The sequence below is a fragment of the Syzygium oleosum genome, unplaced genomic scaffold (genome assembly GCF_021117445.2).
Source record: "Syzygium oleosum isolate NSW1041296 unplaced genomic scaffold, Sole_v2.1 Sole_v2.13, whole genome shotgun sequence".
Taxonomy (NCBI): Eukaryota; Viridiplantae; Streptophyta; class Magnoliopsida; order Myrtales; family Myrtaceae; genus Syzygium; species Syzygium oleosum.
Genome location: NW_026607497.1, coordinates 1,106,169 through 1,131,774, shown reverse-complemented (window position 1 = coordinate 1,131,774; position 25,606 = coordinate 1,106,169). Strand labels below are relative to the sequence as shown.

General features: G+C 40.7%; 1 pseudogene; it reads left to right on the top strand.

Moving 5' to 3' along the window:
• Positions 1 to 522: 522 nt before the first annotated feature.
• LOC115681226 (protein trichome birefringence-like 41) lies at positions 523 to 25,574 on the top strand (annotated as a pseudogene).
• Positions 25,575 to 25,606: the final 32 nt, after the last annotated feature.

Sequence of the window (25,606 nt, the reverse complement as noted above, 5' to 3'; positions counted from 1 at the left end):
GACACAAATAGTTTTTGAACTTTAACTCAATGTGTAATGTGGTCTTTGAATTTTTAATTTATTCAATGTGATCCTTGAGTTTTGGCCCAATATTCAATATGCTCCGTGAACTTTTAATTTGTTCAATATGGTCCATGAACTCTTAATATACGTTCAATGTAGTCCCTAGGCTATATAAAAATATTTAATGTAGTCCTTGATCTTGAAGTAACGAAATGATTATATTGAATATTATTTCATATAGTTTATGAGTTAAATTGAACATATATCAAAAGTTCAGAGATCACATTGAACAAATTAAAAGTTCATGGATCATATTGCATATTGAGTTAAATTTCAGGTACTACACTCAATAAATTAAAAGTTTAGGGACCACATTATATATTGAATCAAAATTCATGAACAATTTATGTCATTTTCTCAGGAATCAAACAAGTTGAATTTCAATGGGCTCGTTTGCTCCCCCCGAGATCCAAGATGACTAACTTGACATCCCAAGACGAGGTGGTGGTCCCCACCAAGCTGAAGTGTCAACATCAAAGGCGGTGATTGGCTGCTACTCCTACAACTACAACAGCTCAGCAAAGCCAAAAAAAGGTCAAATCTGCTGCGACTTCCTAAATCCTATGATTCCTAACCCAGCACTCTACCGAAAATGGAAACCAAATCCTGTATTAAGCGACTAACCAGAAAAGAAAAACCAGAGAAGGTACATTAAGTAGAATCCAACAAACGCCTGTATCTCAGTGGACCATAACCTGTGGTTTCTCTCAACCCCCACCTTAAATCTTAACCCAGAATCCAAACTCTCTCTCTCTCTCTCTCTCTCTCTCTCTCTCTCTCTCTCTCTGCAAAAAGAGACTTTTGTGTTTGCTATGTTGCTGTGAGGAAAAAATGGGTTGGGGTTGGTGGGTACAGAGGCAATGCAGATGGGCTTCTTCTTCGCATTCTTTTCATTGGAAACTGGTCTTGACGTTGCTGATATGGGGAGAGACCTGGGGCTGAGAACCAGCGCTAGGAAGCGGCAACAGGGACCCCGAGTGTGATGTGTTCCAGGGGAGCTGGGTGGCGGACCAATCCTACCCTCTCTACAACTCCTCCGTCTGTCCCTTCATCGAGCGCGAGTTCAAATGCCTCAGGAACGGCCGCCCCGACCTCTCCTTCGCCAAGTACCGGTGGTAGCCCCTCGGCCGCGGCTGCTCCTTGTCCAGGTACTCTCCCTCTCCGCTCGCCTTTATCGCTTCCTTAGGTGCAGGAAACGAAACCCATTGCGGCATCCATTGGATTAGCTTGATGGGCGTCTCTGTGTTCTGTAATGGTCCCATTTCGTGCGGTCGCAGAGCTCCCTCGCAACAACCATGGTTTCGTAACCCAAAAAGTTTCTCTCTTTTTGACAATTGCTGTGCACACAAATATGTCCCCACCGACAGTGGACAACAGCAACGATTTGTTAATACTAAACTTTCAAGTGATTTTGCGCCCCCCTATCGTAGAAGCCACCACCTTTAAATCTTATAACAAATCTTTAATAAATCATACAATTAATCAAGGTGACGGATTTTGCTTTCCTTTGTCAAGCTCACCCCCATTGTAACATGGCTTCTGAATTTGCCAATATAATGGTTATAGATGTTGCCATTTTGACTACCATCAAACACCCTTTTTCGGGAAGAAAGAAAGATTTTTGGCTCGCCGTAGAACTGTCAAAATATGTCAGAAATCCATATCTGAACCCGAAGTTATGAAAATGGGTCATAACCGGGTTCGTTTTAAAATTAAGATATAGGTTATAAAGAGATTGTAAGTTAAAAATGATATAGCTAGCAAGGATAACCTAGAGAGGATGAATAGGTGATCTTAAACAATTTTTAATAATTTAAGCGGAAATAAATGAACACAGTTGAGTCTGAATAAAATTCAGATTCAAAATAGTTTATATAGATAGTACTCTTGATATGCATTATGTAAAGTAAGAGATAGGGGATAGAAAAACTGCACACAAGTTTATAGTGATTCGGCTTATAGCAAGCCTACGTCCATTCTCCCACGCTGACAGCCTACCGGCTGGATTTCACTATGTAATCAAGAGGAATTACAGCTTTTGAGTGACAGCACTCTTGTGTATGATAGGACTCTCTATCACACAATCACTTTTACAAAGTATCCCTCAAGATCTTAATGTTTGGCTCAAGAAAGACAAGAGAAAGGATCGGACTATGCTCAGACTTTGGACTTGTTGATTCTCGATTTCGTACTTCTTTCTGCTTCTTATAGATCTCCTTTTATACTCCTCTACTACCAAACTAGCCATTGGACAGTCTTCAGAGAATCATCTTCCAATCTTCATCTTGGACAGATTTATATAAAATAGATTGAGTAGTCGTTGGTTAACAAAATCTGAATCCCACTGATTCTGGTCGCCCATACAATCAGAATCTTAGTTTCCATAAGTAAAGCTTTATCCGTTGTAATACATACTTGTCATAGTATTTGATTGTCAATCAATTATAGTCTTAGATTGAAACAATCAAAAACCTTCTTCTATGAAATCCATACCAGATCACTAGCTGTTATTTTTCGTTCTGAGTTCTACGTCTGCGTCTGCATCTGAATAACTTCTGCGTCTGCTTTTCAGAACTAAGATTATGTGGGTCTTCAGTAAGATATGAATCTATAAAGTCTGAGTGTCTTTTATGTTAAAGTCTGAACTTCTCATTCTGAATTTAAACTTTCTCGTTCTGAGTCTAAATCTCTTTTATGTTAAAGTCTGAACTACTCATTTTAACAGCTTGTAAAGTCTGAAAAACTTCCTTCTGAGCTTCCAGAATATATATACTTGGGCAAAAGAACACTACAAGTGCCATAACTTGTGTACGGCGCTCACTTTGGTGCCATAAGTTTTTTTTTATCACTTTAGTGCTAAAATTTTTGAAAAACGATCACTTAAGTGCTAAAATTTTTGAAAAACGATCACTTAAGTGCCAACTCCGGTGCTGTACACAATTTTTCGCCGGAAATCCGACGTGGCATTTTTTTTATTAATTTCTGAAGCTGACGTGGCTCGCCGGAGATTGGCACTTAAGTGATCGTTTTTCAAAAATTTTAGCACTTAAATGATCGTTTTTAAAAAATTTTAGCACTTAAGTGATCGTTTTTCAAAAATTTTAGCACTGAAGTGATCCAAAAAAAACTTATGACACTTAAGTGATCCTTTTTCCTCCGACTTGGCACCAAAGTGATCCGAAAAAATGTTATGGCACCAAAGTGATCTCCGTACACAAGTTATGGCACTTATAGTGTCCTTTTGCCTATATACTTGGAATAAAATAGTTCAGAATAAGCATCAGATTTACAATAACATGGAAAGTTTTGTCAACTTCAAAATCAATAGGAGTTTTCTTCGACAATCTCCCTCTTTTTTATGGTGACAAAACTTCCTTGTAGATTGAATCAATTTGAAATTAATTTGAAATAAATAAGCATATTAAGCGCATGAGGCACAGATTGAGATTGAAAGAGCAAACTCTATTGAGATCTGTGTCTTTTTCTTCCTTTGTATATAACCTGCATATGATCTGCATATTTAATGTTAGTATGGCAATTTATCTACATATAAATTTTCCCCCTTTTTATCATCAGCAAAAAGAATAATAGATAGAATAAAGCATTGATATAAACCATCCAAACAGTCTAACAAAAGGGATTGTTAAAAAAATTACAGGACCAATTTTGAAAGCAATGGTTTTTTAAAAAAGGTAAAAAGCAGGCTATTTCTTGGATGGGGTTCGAACAAGTTGAAAGTTTTCTAAGATGGAGACAGCTTCCTCAATCTTCGAAGAACATTGACCCATAGCTTTCTCCATGTTTGTTGAGCACAGAGCAATAGCTGTCTCAAGTTTTGCTTTGTCTTTTGCTGCCTGAAGACGTTGAGTCTGATTGTTTTTCTCAACAATTTTCGATAGATTCTTCACGTCTTGTTCAAGTGTAGCTTGTTTGTCTTTGATTTCGAGTAGAAGGGTTAGAATGGTCTGATTGTCTGAGGGCTGTTTCTAGACATTGGCTTGTTCAGTCTGATCGAACCCAGTTTCTGTTTCTGTTGGAATCTCCCCTTGAAAAGGTGCATAGTCTGCAGAAGCATGTTCTTCAGTGTTAAGGGAAGACTGACTTACATTTGTCCTCAGTGGAGCAATGTATTGTGCCATCTGAAGCAGATTAGAGTCTTCAGTTGTTGGTTCTGAAGCTCTTATAACAGGTGCTTGTGCTTGAACTTGTGCAGTAGAAACTGGTTCTGAAATTTTGGAAGTAGGTGTTGGTTCTGAAACATGTGCAGCAGATGCTGAGACATGATCTGGACCAACATCATGTCCTGTTTCAAGGTGTTCAGACTCTACATCCTCATCTCTTAGAAGAAGTTTTCTCTTCTTACGATACACCTTCAAAGGAGTTGAAGAAGCACTCTGCTTGCTTGCCCTTGCTGATCTTGCTCTCTTTCTTGCTACTCTCTCAGTTTCTTCTTTCCTTTCCACAGTTTTTGCTTCTGACTGCTGAATAGACTTTCCTTTTTCTGCACTATCAATAGCAACTTTCTCTTTTCGATAGTCAAATTGCTTCAAATTCATCTTGATGAGCATTTTCTCTCCAACATGCATTAAAGGAACAGGAGTCTTGCACAAACTATTAAGAATAGTGATATTTAAGAAATGAAATATCCTACTGATAAGAGCGCCATAAGGGAGTTGTCCCTTGTCCTTCAGAACTATTCTGTACATGTGAAAAATGATAATATGAGGAAGAGAAAATTGTTGCCCATTCAGAATTGCCCATATAAGCTTGATCTCAGATTTGGATAAGTCTGTTTTAGAAGCAGCTTTAGGCCTCAAGCAATTAATAATGATCTTATGTAAGATCACTATTCTTCTGGTTAAATCTGAATAAGAGATCAGACGTTTAGGACCTCTGGCAAAAGATGGATTTTCTGATGTAGCCTTAGAAGCTTCCTCCAAACTCACTTCAAATGGAGTAAATTTGTAATTTTTTACACCAATAATCCGAGCCAGAGTTTTCACTTTGAGATCATAAGTCTTGCTTCCAACAGTGAATTGAAGTTGATTGGGTGACAAAATTGAGAGATTCGAGTAAAAATATGCAGTTAGTTCTGCATATGTATGTGTAGATTGAAAGCAGAATTCTGTCATACCCAATTTCTCCAAAAAAATGTTGCACAAGAATGCCAACCCGATTAAGATAATCAAAATCTACGCTGCGATGATGCATAATTCCTCTATTCATCAACAGTTTGTAATATTCATGGTGAACTTTAGAAAGAAACAAACCTCCGCTGCCCTTTTCACCATAAGCAATGCCTACCTTCTTGCTAAAATTGTAGTAAAGTCTGGCATCATCATCGACCGTAGCCTTAGAATCAGTGGGCGATTTAGGGCTTGTCTGAACTAGTTTTCTCTGAGATGGAGTAGATGATTCTCCAATCTTCACTTTGCCTTTACTGACAGTACTTTTGGACTGAGAGACAAGATTAGGAAACAGACGAGTGTAGCAGCGAACTAACTCTTCTTCAGATGGAAAGTTGTTATCTTTTAAACATTGACTAAGAGCCGATTCAGATGCATTACCCATTTTCAATCTTTCGTAAGATTTCCATACTTGTTTGATGTTCGGGAAGCAAAAATCAATTTTACCGAATCTTTTGGAGATGACGATGGTCGCGGTGCTTGTTGCGTCGCTTCAGAAGGTTCATTGCCATGATCTGAGTCTGTATAAAAAATATCCATGAATTCTGGCTTCTCTGACGGCTGAATGTCTCTGTTTAGAATCCTTGTCGATCGTCTCTTGAAAGGCATTGTGATCGGTAGAGGCTAAGGAAGAAAGTTTTGATTTTTTAGAAGGAGGAGAACTAGAGAGAACCGGACTCTGAATGTCGTAAACACGGAAATGGGCTTGAGATGATACTGTTAGGGTTTTATGCATATATAGGGAGAAAAGAGTTACCTTTTTGAAAAAATATGATACTATAATGGTCATTCACACACACAAATAAGAAAATTGATAAATTAGAATATGTACCTGATTTGCTTCCAAAAATAAAATATATGTTGATATCCAACAAATATCCTGCCAGAACAACAAAAATATACCCGCCAAAATTTTAAATTAAGGATGTACCTTACATTTGAGTCTGAGAAGGATATTCAGACGGAGATGAGTCTGAGTCTGAAAGGTTCCCGTCAAAACCTTCAAGAAAAATGATAAGTAATACACAATTTATTCCTAATAAATTCAAAAGAAGATTTATTCAGAGGTTTTGTGAATATATCAACTAATTGATTCTTAGAATCAATAAATTGAATATTCACATCACCGTTATGAACATGATCTCGAATGAAGTGATGTTTAATTTTAATATGCTTAGCTCAAGAATGAAGAATGGGATTCTTTGTCAGGTTGATTGCACTTGTGTTGTCGCATTTGATTGCAGTACTTGATTCTTCAATATCAAAATCTCTCAATTGCTGTTTCATCCACAAGATCTGTGCACAACAACTTTTCAATGCCACATATTCTGCTTCTACTGTTGAAAGTGCAACTATGCTTTGCTTCTTTGAATACCAGGACACCAACATATTTCCTAGTAGTTGACATGTTCCTGAGGTACTTTTCCTGTCCACTTTGCAACCAGCTAAATCCGCATCAGAATAACCAGTTAGAGTGAAATTTGATCCTTTAGAATACCAAAGACCTAGCATCGGTTGAGTTCCAATGTATTTGATTATCCTCTTTACTGTAGAAAAAAGTGATTCCTTTGGGTCCGATTGAAATCTTGCGCACATACAGACACTAAATAATATGTCAGGTCGAGATGCAGTGAGATATAATAATGACCCTATCATGCTTCTGTATACCTTCTTATCAACCTTTTTACCATGTTCATCCTTGTCCAGTTTGGATGTATGGGACATTGGAGTGTCTGTTTTCTTGCTGTTCTGCAATCCAAACTTCTTCACAACCTCGTTTGCATATTTTTCTTGGCAGATGAATGTACCATCTTTGGTTTGTTTCACTTGTAGACCAAGGAAAAATGTCAATTCACCTATCATGCTCATCTCGGATTCATTCTACATGCATTTGGAAAAATCCTTGCAGAGTATTTCATTAGAAGATCCAAAAATAATATCATCTACATATGTTTGAACAAGTAAGAAATCCTTACCCTTTTTCTGAATAAACAATGTTGTATCAACCTTATCTTTGATAAAGTCATTTTGCAGAAGAAAATCACTTGACTTTTCATACCAAGCACGGGGTGCTTGTTTCAGACCGTAAATGGCCTTTTTGAGTTTATAGACATAATCAGTCTTCCTTGGTTCTTCAAAACCAGGTAATTGTTCAACATATACTTCTTCTTTGATGTAACCATTCAGGAAGGCACTTTTCACGTCCATCTGAAATAATTTAAAGTCATGAAAACAAGCATAAGCTAATAGTAGCCTAATGACTTCTAACCTGGCAACTGGTGCATAGGTTTTATCATAATCTATGCCTTCTTCTTGAGAATAGCCTTTTGCTACCAGTCTTGCTTTGTTTCTTATGACTTTCCCTTTGTCATCCAGTTTGTTTCTGAATACCCATTTTGTTCTAATTACTGGATGATTTTTGGGTCTTGGCACAAATTCCCATACTTTATTAATTTTGAACTACTGAAGTTCCTCCTGCATAGCTTCGATCCAGCTTTCATCTGATAATGCTTCACCAACTTCTTTTGGTTCTATTTCTGATATCAACGCCAAGTTGCTGATGTTCTCTTTGTGTTTAGATCAAGTTTTGATGCCATCTTCTATTTCTCCAATGATGAGGTTCTTCGGATGACTGGATTTATGTTTCCAGTTTCTGTCAAATCTTTCCTTATAAATATCGTCAAACTCTGAAGGTTCTGATTAAGTCTGGATTGTATCTTCTTTTCCTTCTTCTACAGATTCAACGATCTTTGGAGATTCTTGTTGAGCTTAAGATAACTCTTGAATATTGGAAGATGGTTCATATTCATCTTTGTGAGTCTGAATATTTTCATCAAACCTTACATTCATTGTTTCTTCCACAGTATGAGAATTCTTGTTGAAGACTCTGTATGCTTTACTTGTAGTAGAATATCCAAGAAAAAATCCTTCATCTGCTTTCTCATCAAACTTACCAGAGCGGTCATTTGGATTTTGAGTATAAAGCATTTACAACCAAATACACGAAAATATGAAATATTGGGCTTTCTACCTTTGTAAAGCTCATAGGGGGTTTTCTCAAGAATGGGTCTGAGAAAAGCTCTGTTAATGATATAACATGCTGTAAAAACTGCATCTGCCCAAAAATGAAAAGGAATCTTGCTTTCAATCAATAGAGTTCTTGTTATTTCTTGCAAAGAACGATTTTTTCTTTCCACAACACCATTTTGTTCTGGTGTATAAGGAGTAGAAAAATTGTGTTGAAAGCCATTTTCCTCACAGAAATCTAAAAATCTTTGATTTTCAAATTCTCCCCAATGATCAGTTTTAATGCAGGAAATGGTATAGCCCTTTTCATTATGAACTTTTCTTGCAAATTTTGAAAAATATGAAAATGCTTTATTTTTATGAGCAAGGAAGAACACCCATGTAAATCTTGTGAAGTCATCAATAATAACTAAACAATATTTCTTACCACCAATACTTTGTGTTTTGGTTGGTCCAAAAAGATCCATGTAAAGAAGCTGCAAAGTACGATTAGTGGAAACATGATATATAAACTTAAAAGAGCTTCTTACTTGTTTACCTAGAGTGCAGGTATTGCATAACTCTGTTTTCTTGTATTTCAAATCTGGCAGACCTCGAACCAATTTCTTGTTTGAGATTTTTGAGATTTGTTTCATACTGATATGCCCCAATCTTCTATGCCATAGATCTTCATCCTCTTTGATTGAGATCAAGCAATGAGCGAAGTTTGGATTGACATCTAGAAGATAAATATTGTCATGTCTTCTTCCTGTGAATGTTTGAGAAGAATCTTTGCTTGTTCCTAAGCATGTATCTTCTTGAAAATTGATTCTAAAACCTGTATCACATAGTTGGCTTATGCTTATCAAGTTGTAATTGAGTCCTTTTACCAATGACGCATCATTGATTGTGAGTCCTCCAATTTCAACCGTTCCTTTGCCAACTATCTTTCCTTTGTTATTTCCTCCAAAGGAAACTTTTCCACCATTCAGGCTTTGTAGTTCAACGAATATGCTTGGATCTCCTGTCATGTGTCTTGAATATCCATTGTCTAGGTACCACTTTCTTTTTCTCTTTGTGGTAACCTGCAAAAGTCATAACATCTCAAGTTTTCTTTTGTACCCAAATTTGTTTGGGTCCTTGAGAATTAGTATAGGCTGTCTTAACAAAGTCTGTGACATTCCGAAATTTCACCAATTGGAATTTATTGAATAATTGAGTTTTATGAGATGTGCTTGCAGTAAATTCTCGCCCGGAACTGATCATTCCTGGGAATGTTAACCATTAGGGAAAGGCTAATAGGGGAATTAAATTCGCGCGACTAAAGAAAATTCGATCGTGAATGGATTTCGACCATTAAATCGCGGAAGTGATATTTTGAGCCGCTGTTGGCCGATCCAAGGATAGTTAGGGGTCAGTTCGCCACAGTCCTAGTAGTGGATCGCGGGTGATTTCGTTGAACCATGAAACGACTTGACGAATGATTCTGAAATTATACCGAACGATCGTACCCCTCGGATCAAGTGATTGATCTTCGCGATTTTAATGACAACCGAGATCGTCACGCACCGAACGGACTTGCACGTGACTCGATTTAGTATCAATCATGAGTCGATTTCGCGAATTTCCGTAGCAAGCCGCCCATTAGCTCGAGAAACGCTCGAGTTGCGTTTAATAGAATTTAATTATGGAATTTTTGCCCAAATTGGACACCGGAAAATTAGGAAGTCACGCCGGAATGTTAGGACGACGTTGCACATGACATGTATGAATTTTTTGTGCGCTCAAATCCTTCGGAAAAATTCGATTTGGACAAGAAACGGAGGAAGTGACCAAAATACCCCTAGGATTTATTAAAGGGCAAGCTTTAAGGGTAAAGGGCATTTTGGTAATTTTGCCCTAAATTTTTTATTGGACAATTTTACCCTTGGATTTTTGGGAAATTACAAGTATGCCCTTGGATATTTTTGTGCAAGAATCGATCTCGGCCGTCGGATCAAGATAAGATCGAATCGGGACCGTCGTATTAAAATTGTGAGACAAGGGTAATATGGTCATTTTCCACTTGGGTCAATGATCACTATTTGAGTCAAAAATGTTGTCTTCCTTCCCATTCTCTCCTCTTCTTCTTCACGATCAGCCCCCCCATTTGGTTTTTCCTTCTTTCCCCCACCGTGAGCTTCCCTTGGCCGTTCTTCTTCACCGCCGGCGCCGCCACTCGCCACCACCATGCCGGACCGCCGTCTAGCCGCCGTCCACGCCACCATACGCTGCCACCACCAACCTCAAACCTCACCATCTCTCTCTCTTGCTCTCTCTCTCTCTCTCTCTCTCTCTCTCTCTCAAGTGGCCGTGAGCCACAACCAAAGGGCCGGACCGCCGCCGCAAGCCAATCTCCGTTGCCGAACTTCGCCGCCGTCCCCGCTGTGTCCGTTTAAGTGCCGCCGCTTCCCGTTCTAGCCGTTTAAGTCTACAACTCGGCAAGTCACACTCTAATCCCGATTTAGGATATTGGGTATCGACGGATAATTTGATTTGGGGTGAAATTGGCAATATGCGGGTGCGAAATATTGGGGTTTATGATTGGAATGTTGTGGCGGGCCTTGAGGATTATTTTTGGAATTTTTGGAGGATAATTTGAGGTGAATTACAAGCTGTGATTTACTGTTCACAAGCTGCGAGTTACTATTCACAAGCTGCGAATTACTGTTCACGGGGCTGTGATGATTTTTTCGGGACGCAAGTTGGATTTTTAGAACCATTATTTAATGATAAGAAAGTGTCGTGAAGGATCGGAATTAATTCGATGCCATTTGGTTGGAGAAAATTAGCAATTTACGTGTTTTAGGCATGTTTGAATTATTCTGGATGGGGTTGATTTAATTGAGTGCTTATTTGTGTGTTTATATAGTGGACATATGTCTGTTTGGTGCACGCGTGGGCCAGATTGAATTAATTGTTGATATTGGCCATGTGAATTGTTGAGTGAACTCTATCTGCGTGTGACTCGACGAGTACACGGATCGCGTGTGTTGGGCCAGTTGCGTGTGGTAAATGCATATCGAGTATGTGCATGAGTAAGGAGAAGTTGTGGTGTGACAAGTGATTGTGGGAAAGTATGCGAAGGTGTGATAGTACGAGAATGGGATCGAGCCGAGTATCGTAAACTCGGGCAGCGATCACGTAGGTCTGTTGCATTTGGCACAGGCTGAGGCTTGAAAAAGCAAGTATGAGAATCGGTCCGAGGCACGATCAGCTCGGGTGAGACCGGGATTGGACCGAGGCATCTTAAGCTCGGGTTTCAATCATGTAGGCCTGTCGCATTTGGCGCGGGCTGAGTTGGGATCGGGCCTGGGGCGTGTGATGCTCAGGTCGCAATTGGGGCCTGAGGCGTGAACGGGTACGCGGGCCGGATGTGGTGAATGATCGCAGTGTGCCTGAGGCGTGTACTTCAACGCGGGTCACTAGCGAGGAATATGAAAGAGGAATGAGGATGGAAGGAACAGTGGGATGAGAATGGTACATGCGCGTGTTTGCATCTGATGTAGTTGTGATTGAGTGCGGGTGTGCGCATGATTGAGCCTGACCATATTAATTGATATGCCTGCTTTGTGATTACTTGATGTACATGAATGTGTGTGATTGCGTAATTATCTGGAGGTACGTGATAGCCTAGGTTGGGTTTAGGGTTGTACTAGCTGAGATATAATCTCATGGTTGTGTAAACCAACAATTTTCAGAACCCCGACCTGAGCGATGAACCCTCCATCACCGCCACCAGTACGTTTTGGAGTACCAGTGCATACGGAGTATGAGGTAGCTGAGTTTCCGATGGGTGACGGGATGACCTGGATAAGACACACAATGACCGTGTTTGTAGAAGTGGGAAAGCTTGCCTTGGATATGAACCATTTTTTAGGTTGAACGTCAGGTCATCGACTCCTTATTGATTTTGGTAGTTTCAGTGAAGTGTGCACTTGTAGTCAGAGGTTTGTTTTATTGTATATATGGTAGAACAAGTTGAACAAGAAATGGAAATGTATATTCTCCCAATTCTCCCTAGTCTAAGTTGTCCGGGTGTTTTATGGTTTCCGTTTGCGCGATTAAATCTCTGATGTTTAGTTGAGGTCGGCGATAACCTGGGACGTCGCAACCGTTCGACGTGAAGCGAGATGTCGCGGGCTCGACGGGGGTTCGGGGCGTGACAACCCAGTTTAAATTGGTATCAGAGCAAGGTCAGCTCGATCTAGAATTGGTCAAAACTTGGAGTGATAAGGAGCGAAAACCTTGGGGTAGTAATTGGGGAGATCTTAGTGGGGTGTAGGGTAGAGTGAGCTACACGTGCCTCCAGATTATTTGTTGTGATTGTTTGTGTAAGTCAATTGTGTGTGGTAATTGAATTGCAGGCGCGTCTAAACTTGAGGTAAGTGTTCAGACTCTGATAATGGTGATTTCGTGATTTGTTGTGGGGAATTGCTTGTTGAGTAAACGGATGTGTTAATTCGCTGCTTAGAATTGGATTGAGCTAGTTGGTTTAGACTGCTAATTCCTGAATGAAATTACAGCATGTAGTAGAGTGGTAGAATCGTGACGATGAGCAGCGAAGGAAGAGGAGTAGGGAGAGTCCCAAGAAGGGGCTCTGGTAGAGGATCCAGGGGTAGAGGACGTGCTCGAGCTAGAGCCGTAGAGGATCTTGGAATGGGTGCTAGAGCGATGGAAAATTTAGGAGTTGATGCTGGAGTAGCAGCAAACCCCGGAATAGAAGTTAGACCTGTTATGGACCCGAGAATGGAAGCTGTAATGAGAACGTTGGAACGGATTGGTGATATAATAAAACGGCAGACTCAGGAGCGAGCTGCTCCGATTGCCCAAGCTGCCGAGGCTGTTACTGTTGCTGATAATAACGAGAACCAGGGTCAGGGGCAAGTGGTTGCTAATAGACCTATGCACCAGTTGGTAGAGCAGTTTATTAAGTTGAAACCACCTAAGTTTTCTGGGAAAGGAGATCCTGAGGTTGCACCTCGGTGGGTAGAGGAATTGGAGAAGGCTTTTGAGGTACTGAAGTGTAATGATCACGAGAGGGTGACTTTAGTAGTCTATCAGCTGCAGGATAATGCGAACGATTGGTGGAAAGCCACCAGGGATAGGATTTTTCCTGAAGGTACTGCCAAAACTTGGGCTGTTTTTACTGAGAGTTTTTATGAGAAATACTTTTCAGCTAGTGCTAGAGAAAGAAAACTCGCGGAATTTATGAGACTCCGCCAGGGCCAGATGACAGTAGATCAGTATGAGGCGGAATTCGCGAGATTATCTAAGTTCGCGCCGAGAATGGTGGAATATCCTAAGGATAAGGCGCGGAGATTTTTGGATGGATTGAGAGCTGACATCCGTAGCCAGTTGTTACTAGTAAATCTGGGAACGTATAAGCAGATATTTGATAGGGCCCAGATTCTTGAGCGGGATCAGATGGATAGAGCCGCCGCATCTGGATCGAAGTTTGTCCAGGGTTGGAATAACCGTAATCTGGGAAAGAGGCCGATGGTGGATAATAGGCGTTTTACTCCACCAGTTAAAAGGAATATTGGAAAGCCAATCCGGATTGGGAATGGTCCGTGTAGGATTTGTGGAGGTCGACACGGAAACGGGCCTTGTCCAACCAGGGGTGGAGCTTGTTTTGGATGTGGAGGATTTGGGCATCATATAAAGAATTGCCCCAATTCGAGGCAGAATAGACCGCTTGCTTTGCCGCCACCTCGGAATGAGAATCAGACGGGAGTGGCCCAGACAGCGAATCTGAATCAGAATAGGCCTCCAGCGCAAGGACGAGTGTATGCGATGGCCAGACGAGAGGCTGAGAACGCACTAGGGGTTGTCACAGGTACGATTTCTCTGTGCAACCATGCTGCGTATGCTTTATTTGATCCTGGAGCGTCACATTCCTTTATATCGAAACAGTTTGTGGAGTTAGTGGGAATAGAACCGCAATTGCTTGATATTGTGCTATGTGTGACGACTCCTTTAAACAATAAGATGTTGATATCTCTGGGTTGTCCAAACTATAAGATTGTGATTGGGAATAGGGAGGAATTGATTGATTTGGTAGTTCTAGATATATATGACTTTGATGTGATAATAGGGATGGATTGGTTATCTAGGCAGAGGGCCGTAATGGATTGCAATAGCAGGGTGATCCAATTTAATCCTGTTGGACATCCGGAATTTAAATTTGTGGGAAGTCTAGGAGGACCCTCTATTCCGTTGATATCCTCAATAGAAATGACAAAATTGCTGAATGAGGGATGTCAAGACTTTTTAGCTGCAGTAGTGGATTCAACGGCTGAAGAGCCGAAACTGGAGGATATAGCGGTAGTGTGTGAATATCCCGATGTGTTTCCTCAAGAATTACCGGGATTACCGCCGGAAAGGGAAGTAGAGTTTGTAATCGAGTTGGCACCTGGAACTGAGCCAATCTCGAAGGCACCTTATAGAATGTCGCTATCGGAGTTAAAGGAATTAAAGGTGCAGATGCAAGAGTTGTTAGATAAGGGGTTTATCCGTCCCAGTGCGTCTCCGTGGGGAGCGCCAATTCTATTTGTAAGGAAGAAAGATGGATCATTGAGATTGTGTATAGATTACAGGCAGCTGAATCAGGTGACAATTAAAAATAAGTATCCTTTGCCAAGGATTGATGATTTGTTTGATCAGTTACAATGGGCTTCGGTGTTCTGTAAAATTGATTTGAGAACGGGGTATCATCAGTTGAGAATTAGGAAGGAGGATATACCGAAGACGGCGTTTAGAACGAGATACGGGCATTATGAATTTACGGTGATGCCGTTTGGATTGACGAACGCCCCTGCTGCCTTTATGGAACTGATGAATCGAGTATTTAAAGAATTTCTAGATCAGTTTGTGATTGTCTTTATCGACGATATACCGGTGTACTCGAAAAGCCTGGAGGAGCATGAATTTCATTTGCACCAAGTGTTGCAGACTTTGAGGAAGCACGCACCATATGCTAAGTTTAGCAAGTGCGAGTTTTGGCTTAGTCGAGTAGCATTTCTCGGTCATGTAATTTCGGGAGAAGGAATTTCTGTGGATCCAGCGAAGATAGAAGCTATAACGAAGTAGCCTAGACCGACGACGGTGATAGAAGTTCGGAGTTTTCTGGGTCTGGCTGGATATTATCGTCGCTTTGTGGAAGGATTTTCGTCGATAGCAATGCCGTTGACAAATTTATTGAAAAAGGAGACGAGATTTGAATGGACAGATGAGTGTGAAGGAAGTTTTCAAGAGTTGAAGCACAGGTTGACAACGGCACCAGTGTTGACGATTCCATCAGGACCGGGAGAATATGAAATATATAGTGATGCGTCGTTGAAAGGACTAGAGTGTGTATTGATGCAACATGGGCGAGTGGTAGCCTATGCATCCAGGCAGTTGAGGCCACATGAATTGAATTATCCGACGCATGACTTGGAGTTAGCCGCAATAGTGTTCGCCCTGAAAATTTGGCGACATTATTTATGCGGAGAGAGATTTCAGATATATACTGACCATCAGAGCCTCAAGTATTTATTTTCGCAGAAAGAGTTGAATATGAGGCAACAATGCTGGATGGAATTATTGAAAGATTATGATTGTGATATTCTATATCACCCTGGAAAGGCAAACCGAGTTGCGGATGCGTTGAGCCGAAAGTCAAGCATCGCGCATTTAATGGTCAAGGAGTGGATCCTATTGGAGAATGTGCGAGACTCGGAGTTCAAGTTTGAAGTAAGTCAAGTCTCGAGTCTGTTAGCTACGTTAAGGATTGAACCGGAGATCCAGGCTAAAGTTAAAGCTTTGTAGTCTACGGACCCAGAGATACAGAAGGTTGTTGGGATGGATGTTACTAAGAGAAAGTCGGACGGTGTGTTGAAATTTCGTGGAAGGTTATGTGTGCCAGACAATGCGGGAGTTAAGGAAGAAATTTTGTCCGAAGCGCATCGTAGCCAGTACAGTATCCACCCCGGCAGTACCAAAATGTACAGGAATTTGAGACAATTTTATTGGTGGAATGGTATGAAGTCGGATATAGCTAAACACGTGGCTAAATGTCTGACGTGTCAGCAGGTGAAGGCGCAACATTGTAAACCTGGAGGTTTGTTGCGACCGTTGGAAATCCCAAAGTGGAAATGGGAGCATATAACCATGGATTTTGTGTCAGGATTGCCGAGAAGTCAACGAGACCACGATAGTATTTGGGTGATTGTCGACAGATTGATCAAGTCGACACACTTTTTGGTAGTGCGCAAAGATTTTGCGTTAGAACGGTATGCGGAGTTGTATGTGCATCAGATAGTTCGCCTGCATGGAGTACCAGTGTCTATAACATCAGATCGTGATCCTAGGTTTACCGTCAATTTTTGGAAAAGTCAGCAGACGTCGTTAGGATCTAAGTTACAGTTCAGTACAGCTTACCATCCTCAGACAGATGGCCAGTCTGAGAGGACGATTCAGACCTTGGAGGATATGTTCAGGGCGTGTGTGATGGATTTTCAGGGTAAATGTGAAGAGCAACTGCCTTTAGTGGAGTTTGCTTACAATAACAGCTTCCAGCAGAGCATAGGAATGGCGCCTTTTGAAGCGCTTTACGATTGTGCTTGTAGAACACCCGTGTGTTGGCACGAAGTGGGAGAAAGAGCTATAACAGGGCCGGAGTTGATTGAGCAGTCGATTGAAGCAGTTAAGATCATTCGTGAAAGGTTGAGGACAGCGCATAGCCGTCGGAAAAGTTATGCAGATCGAAGGCGAAGACCTCTGGAATTCCAAGTAGGGGATCACGTATTTCTAAAAGTATCGCCCATGCGAGGATTGTCTCGGTTTGGTAAGAAGGGGAAGTTGAGTCCGAGATATGTGGGACCCTTTGAAGTGCTAGAAAGAATTGGAGATATGGCGTATCGCCTTGCGTTACCGCCAAATATGTCGCAGGTGCATAACGTGTTTCACGTATCAATGTTGAGGAAATATGAACCGGACCCGACGCATGTGTTGAATTATGAAGAGATAGAAGTGGATGATAAGGTATCGTATGTCGAGAGACCGGTCAGGATTGAAGATCGCAAAGAACGGGTTCTGAGAAATAAGACGATCCCAATGGTCAAGGTTATCTAGGAGCACCACGGGACTAAAAGCGCAACCTGAGAAAGCGAAGAAATGATGCAACGTCAGTACCCCCAGTTGTTAGAGTAGCAGTAATAATTGTAAATTTTGAGTAGTAGTGAGATTGTAAATTTCGAGGACGAAATTTTATAAGGGGGGAAGATTGTGACATTCCGAAATTCCACCAATTGGAATTTATTGAATAATTGAGTTTTATGAGATGTGTTCGCAGTAAATTCTCGCCCGGAACTGATCATTCCTAGGAATGCTAACCATTAGGGAAAGGCTAGTAGGGGAATTAAATTCGCGCGACTAAAGACAATTCGATCGTGAATGGATTTCGACCATTAAATCACGGAAGTGATATTTTGAACCACTATTGGCCGATCCGAGGATATTTAGGGGTCAGTTTGCCACTGTCCTAGTAGTGGATCGCGGGTGATTCCGTTGGACCGCGAAATGACTTGACGAATAATTCTGAAATTATACCGAACGATCGTACCTCTCGGATCAAGTGATTGATCTTCGCGATTTTAATGACAACCGAGATCGTCACGCACCAAACGGACTTGCACGTGACTCGATTTAGTATCGGTCATGGGTCGATTTCGCGAATTTCCGCAGCAAGCCGCCCGTTAGCTCGAGAAACGCTCGAGTTGCGTTTAATAGAATTTAATTATGGAATTTTTGCCCAAATTGGATACCGGAAAATTAGGAAGTCACACCGGAATGTTAGGACGACGTTGCACGTGACATGTATGAATTTTTGGTGCGCTCAAATCCTTCGGAAAAATTCGATTTGGACAAGAAACGGAGGAAGTGACCAAAATACCCCTAGGTTTATTAAAGGGCAAGCTTTAAGGGTAAAGAGCATTTTGGTAATTTTTTCCTAAAATTTTGATTGGACAATTTTACCCTTGGATTTTTGGGAAATTACAAGTATGCCCTTGGATATTTTTGTGCAAGAATCGATCTCGGCCGTCGGATCAAGATAAGATCGAATCGGGACCGTCGGATTAAAATTGTGAGACAATTTTGGGGTTTATGATTGGAATGTTGTGGCGGGCCTTGAGGATTATTTTTGGAATTTTTAGAGGACAATTTGAGGTGAATTACAAGCTGTGATTTACTGTTCACAAGCTGCGAGTTACTGTTCACAAGCTGCGAATTACTATTCACGGGGCTGTGATGATTTGTTCGGGACGCGAGTTGGATTTTTAGAACCATTATTTAATGATAAGAAAGTGTCGTGAAGGATCGGAATTAATTCGATGCCATTTGGTTGGAGAAAATTGGCAATTTACGTGTTTTAGGCATGTTTGAATTATTCTGGATGGGGTTGATTTAATTGAGTGCTTATTTGTGTGTTTATATAGTGGACATATGTCTGTTTGGTGCACGCGTGGGCCAGATTGAATTAATTGTTGATATTGGCCATGTGAATTGTTGAGTGAACTCTATCTGCGTGTGACTCGACGCGTACACGGATCGCATGTGTTGGGCCAGTTGCGTGTGGTAAATGCATATCGAGTATGTGCATGAGTAAGGAGAAGTTGTGGTGTGACAAGTGATTGTGAGAAAGTATGCGAAGGTGTGATAGTACGAGAATGGGATCGAGCCGAGTATCGTAAACTCGGGCAGCGATCACGTAGGTTTGTTACATTTGGCACAGGCCGAGGCTTGAAAAAGCAAGTATGAGAATCGGTCCGAGGCACGATCAGCTCGGGTGAGACCGGGATTGGACCGAGGCATCTTAAGCTCGGGTTTCAATCATGTAGGCCTGTCGCATTTGGCGCGGGCTGAGTTGGGATCGGGCCTGGGGCGTGTGATGCTCAGGTCGCGATTGGGGCCTGAGGCGTGAACGGGTGCGCGGGCCGGATGTGGTGAATGATCGCAGTGTGCCTGAGGCGTGTACTTCAACGCGGGTCACTGGCGAGAAATATGAAAGAGGAATGAGGATGGAAGGAACAGTGGGATGAGAATGGTACATGCGCGTGTTTGCATCTGATGTAGTTGTGATTGAGTGCGGGTGTGCGCATGATTGAGCCTGACCATATTAATTGATGTGCCTGCTTTTGTGATTACTTGATGTACGTGAATGTGTGTGATTGCGTAATTGTCTGGAGGTACGTGATAGCCTAGGTTGGGTTTAGGGTTGTACTAGCTGAGATATAATCTCATGGTTGTGTAAACCAACAATTTTCAGAATCCCAACCTGAGCGATGAACCCTCCACCACCGCCACTAGTACGTTTTGGAGTACCAGTGCATACGGAGTATGAGGTAGCTAAGTTTCCGATGGGTGACGGGATGACTTGGATAAGACACACGATGACCGTGTTTGTAGAAGTGGGAAAGCTTGCCTTAGATGGGAACCATTTTTTAGGTTAAACGTCAGGTCATCGACTCCTTTTTGATTTTGGTAGTTTCAGTAAAGTGTGCACTGGTAGTCAGAGGTTTGTTTTATTATATATATGGTGGAACAAGTTGAACAAGAAATGGAAAGGTATATTCTCCCAATTCTCCCTAGTCTAAGTTGTCCGGGTGTTTTATGGTTTCCGTTTGCACGATTAAATCTCTGATGTTTAGTTGAGGTCGGCGATAACCTGGGACGTCGCAACCGTTCGACCTGAAGCGGGATGTCGCGGGCTCGACGGGGGTTCGGGGCGTGACAAAGTCTCTTCGAATAGGTCTCCAAACTTTAGGACATTCATTCTTAAAATGTTCTGAATCTCCACATTTTGAGCACTTGAGTGCACTTTGGCCAACAGGTTTGACAAAATTCCTTTTGAAATGATTTTTATAAACTTGTCGAGGAGGTCTTTGCCTTAATCTCTCCTTGACTTTTGGAAAATCAATTAAACTATCACTTTCCTTCACAAATCCGAGACCAGATTTGTTGTAGTAAGGAATTTGTATAGAAAGAATATGCTTCAAGGTTTCTGAACCTTTTGAAAACTTGGAAGTAATTTCTGAAACTTCCTTTTTCAAAATAGCATTTTCTTTGGAAAGAAAATCTCGACTTTCCTTGACTTGATGAAATTCTTTTTGAAGGAAATCGATTTTTTCTTTTTTTGAAACACCCTGTTACCTCAGTGATGAATTTTCCTTTTTCAAAGAAGAGATTCTTTTAAGAGCAGCCTTAAATTCAAAGCATAATTCATCAATGTAATTTGACACTTCAATGGGCATTTCAGAATGCTTTACCTCAATCTCAAATTTAGCATCAGAATCTGAATCTAAGTCTGAGTCTGACTTAGCCATCAGACAGAAGTTTGAGATATCTTCATCACTGTCTTCACACTCTGTATCATTCCAGGTTTCTGCTTTTAAGGCCTTCTTTGATTTCTCAAATTTGGTCTTTATTTTCAGAAGTGGACAATTTGGCTTGATATATCCATGTTTCCTACAGTGAAAGTAGATTACTTCCTTTGATTTTTCTGTTTCATCGAAAGCCTTCTTCTTCTCAAAAGGCTTCTTCCCTTTGAGGTTTCTTCCTTTGATTTTCATCTTCTTATACTTCTTTATGAAGAGAGCCAGCTCTTCATCATCAACATCTTCATCTTCAGAATCTGCATCAGAATCAATGTTAGTTTTTAATGCAATTGACTTTTTACCTCTGGATTCATTCTCCTCATTCCGTTGCTCAGTTTCATATGATTGAAGAGTTCCAATTAACTCATTTACTGATAGAGGCATGATCCTTTGTCTCTCTCGAAGAGATGTTTTGATATTTTCCCACTGCTTTGACAGTCCTCTCAGTAGTTTGTTGACTTTCATCGCATCTGAGACTGGTTGTCCTTGGTATGCAAGACTCTTTACTATATCAGCAAACCTGTCATACATATCAGCAATTGATTCTTCAAGCTTCATTTTGAAGGCTTCATATTGACCAAGCAATAGATTGATTTGAGTTTCCTTGGCTCGATCTGTTCCTTCATAAGTAATGTAGAGAGTATCCCAGATATCCTTAGCTGATTCATAAGAAGCAATTTTTTTATATTCAATAGGTGCTAAGGCACAATAAAAAGAATAAATTGCTTTGAAATCTAAGGTTTCTCTTTTTAATATCTCAGTTTGAGATAATGGAGGATCTGTTGGTATGCTTCCGTCTGTCTTTTCTTTTGAATCAGAAGATTTTGGTTTGATTCCTCTGATGATGACATCCCATTTCATGTGATCAATTGACTTTATGAATGCCTTCATCTTATTCTTCCAGACACTATATTCCTTGCCATCGAAATATGGTGGTCTGTTGTTGCTTTGTCCTTCAATGAGACCTGAAGCACTCTAGCTAGCCATATAGATCGTTAGCTCAGAAGTAAAACACTTCAATAAACGAGCAACCTGCTTTGATACCAATTGATATATCTAGCAAGGATCACCTAGAGGGGGGTGAATAGATAATCTTAAATAATTTTTAATAATTTAAGCGGAAATGAATGAACACAGTTGAGTCTGAATAAAATTCAGATTCAAAACAGTTTATATAGATAGTGCTCTTGATGTGCAGTATGTAAAGTAAGAGATAAGAGATAGAAAAACTGCACACAAGTTTATAGTGTTTCGGCTTATAACAAGCCTACGTCCACTCTCCCACGCTAACAGCCTACCGGCTGGATTTCACTATGTAATCAAGAGGAATTACAGCTTTTGAGTGACAGCACTCTTGTGTATGATAGGACTCTCTATCACACAATCACTTTTACAAAGTATCCCTCAAGATCTTGATATTTGGCTCAAGAAAGACAAGAGAAAGGATCAGAGTATGCTCAGACTTTGGACTTGTTGATTCTCGATTTCGTACTTCCTTCTGCTTCTCATAGATCTCCTTTTATACTCCTCTACTGCCAAACTAGCCGTTGGACAGTTTTCAGAGGATCATCTTCCAATCTTCATCTTGGATAGATTTGTATAAAATAGATTGAGTAACCGTTGGTTAACAAAATCTGAATCACGTTGATTCTGGTCGCCCATACAATCAGAATCTTAGTTTTCATAAGTAAAGCTTTATCCGTTGTAATTCATACTTGTCATAGTATTTGATTGTCAATCAATTATAGTCTTAGATTGAAACAATAAAAAATTTTCTTCTATGAAATCCATACCAGATCACTAGCTGTTATTTTTCGTTCTGAGTTCTGCGTCTGCGTCTGAAGATGTTCTGCGTCTGCGTCTGCATCTGAATAACTTCTGCGTCAGCTTTTCAGAACTAAGATTATGTGGGTCTTCAGTAAGATATGAATCTATAAAGTCTGAGTGTCTTTTATGTTAAAGTCTGAACTTCTCATTCTGAGTTTGAACTTTCTCGTTCTGAGTCTGAATCTCTTTTATGTTAAAGTCTGAACTACTCATTTTGACAGCTTGTAAAGTCTGAAAAACTTCCTTCTGAGCTTCTAGAATATATATACCTGGAATAAAATAGTTCAGAATAAGTATCAGATTTACAATAACACGAAAAGTTTTGTCAACTTCAAAATCATTAGGAGTTTTCCTCAACAAAAAAGCTTACAATAAATGGATTATGGGTCTATTTAACCTGCTTAGCAGTCACGTTTAGGGAGGAATTTTCGATTTTTCAAGATATTCATTATTCGCGTTATTAAAAGAGAAGTATACGTTGCTATTTCGATATTCGATTTTGCTCCAAACATGAAAAGTTTTTTTAATGTTACGCGTAAATCAATATTTACATTCCTTGACCTTACCCAAAAAAAAAAAATTTGCATTCCTTGTTAAACATTCTGTCAAATTAGTAATTTAGTATTTATAATAAAGGAATTTACCAACAAAAATCTTTTTTTTATTCCATCACTTTCGTGTCCGGGTGGCATCCCGTGAAGCGACACAGCTAATGATTTTCACGCCCTGCTATTTCCACGGAGCGGCAGCGCGTGTCCGTCACGTTATAAGGACAGTAGGAGCTACTCGCGTGTCGATTGGGCTGTCCATGCCACGCGTTGGAGGAGCGCGTGGGATTAACTAGAGCGGAAAAATACGACAGAGATTCCTTTTCCCCCGGGAAACTCAAAACTCACCGGTTGATGAGTTCCGTCAAGCTCACGGACGGTCACGAGCTGCTGCAGCAGCAACTAGCGTTGCATTGAATTTGACAAAATTTCATTTTAAAATTCGTGGTACTTCACGTGAGAGATTTATCAAATTCTAACAATTAAATATTATGTATGTAATAACACTTCGATTAGGGAGACTCTTAAGCAGTCACGTTTAATAATTTTTATAATTAATTCGACAAATTAACAATAGGTTATATAAGCGCGTGCCCCTTATAGATTTCATGTTGGTTAAAATAAAGATCGTGCGTGGTTTACTGTTGAAATAGCTCCTTCCGGCTTTTATAATTGTGGATCGCAATTGGATTCCGTTTCTAGGAGGGGATGATTTATCGGTTTTGGTTTGTCGATTCCGTAGGTTTGATGGCTGCGACTTTTTGGAGAGGATGAGGAGGAAGGCGATCATGTTCGTGGGGGATTCGCTTAGCCGGAATCAGTGGCAGTCGTTGACGTGCATCTTCACTCGGCGGTGCCCCGACGCCAAGTACAACATCACGAGACAAGGCGACGTCTCTACTTTCGCCTTCACGGTATGTGTCTCATTGCTTTCATTCTTCCACTCTGGTTTGAATTAGATTAGATTGGATTAGATTAAGTGACATCAGTGGTAGCACAGATCTTATTTGCAGGATTTCTTACTAGGAATCTGGTTGGGATCTCAGTGGCCATATGAATTGACCATATTTTGAAGTCTTCATATCTCATTGTTTTTTCATCTACAATGACCATGTTTTCCTGACTGCAATGTCATTATAGACCTTGCATGTGCAACAGTTGTTCATTAGCTGACATTCATTGACTCTGCCAGTGTCTGCTAAAACCCAGAGAAAAGTTGAGCTGCTTCTGAACTATTATATAAACTTAAAGGAGCAGCAGCTTTCATGGGAGATTCTATTAAAAATTCGATCTGTCTCACCCTCATCTATCTGAGAGCCACACATGAATCCCAGGGCTAACGACAGTAGCTTTTGTCATTTATTTGGCCGACCATTTGGTCCTCTTGCCCCATCTTTTGCATGCGAGTGTTCTTAAAAGTTAGTTTTCCGTTCCTGCAAAACTGCAAATTGATTGTCCTTTCCTTTCCCCCCCAAAAAGTCGCTTGAAAAAAGGCGCGAAATCGCTGCTCCTCGCGCGCATTGTAATCCTTTTTAGCTGTAATCGCACTTTTCGTTTCTTATGTCACATTGAAAGCATAACATCACGAACTGATGAGGCATGCTGAGCAAGAACTAACAGAGTAGCACGAGCAAGTTCCTATTTGTGTGCTTGTATCGAGATACATGTTGTCCGAGGCATGATTTGTACTTTCGCAGGACTATGGGGTTAAAGTGATGCTTGATCCCAATGTGTTCCTAGTGGATGCGGTGCGAGAACCAATCGGACGGGTCCTGAAGCTCGACTCGATCCAAGGAGGCAAACTATGGATGGGGATTGATCTGCTCATCTTCAATACCTGGCACTGGTGGAACCGCCGAGGGCCCACTCAACCGTACGTCTCTACGTGATTAAGAACAGTGTCATCGTAGCAACAGACAGAAAACGACTTCCTTAATATCAGATCTATATGGGAGAAATTGGACTAATGTTTTCATATGCTTTGTTGTTGCCCCAGGTGGGATTATATACAAGAAGGTAAGCAGATTTACAAAGACATGGATCGTATGGTCGCTTTCGAGAAGGCACTAACGACTTGGGCTAGGTGGGTCGACACCAACATTGACCCAGCCAAGTCTAAAGTTTTCTTCCAAGGAATTTCTCCCTCTCATTACAAGTACTGATCCTCAAAACCATTTGGAATGATCCTATGAAAGTTCTTAAATATTCAACATATGTCGTAGTGTTACTGAGTAAGATCAAGAAGCCTGTAGTGTTACTGGACATAACAAATTTGTCGCTGCTGCGTAAAGATGGACATCCTTCAATATATGGCCTTGGTGGGAGAACGGCGACGGATTGTAGCCATTGGTGCTTAGCAGGCGTTCCAGATACTTGGAACGAGATTCTTTACAATCTCATTCTTTAGCAAAGATAGGCTCATTTCGGGTCCCATTCATAATGAGAAATTTGAATTAGGAGATAATAAAGCAATAGAATTTGTTGGATTGGTTGCCTCCTCATATTGCATCACCAAATT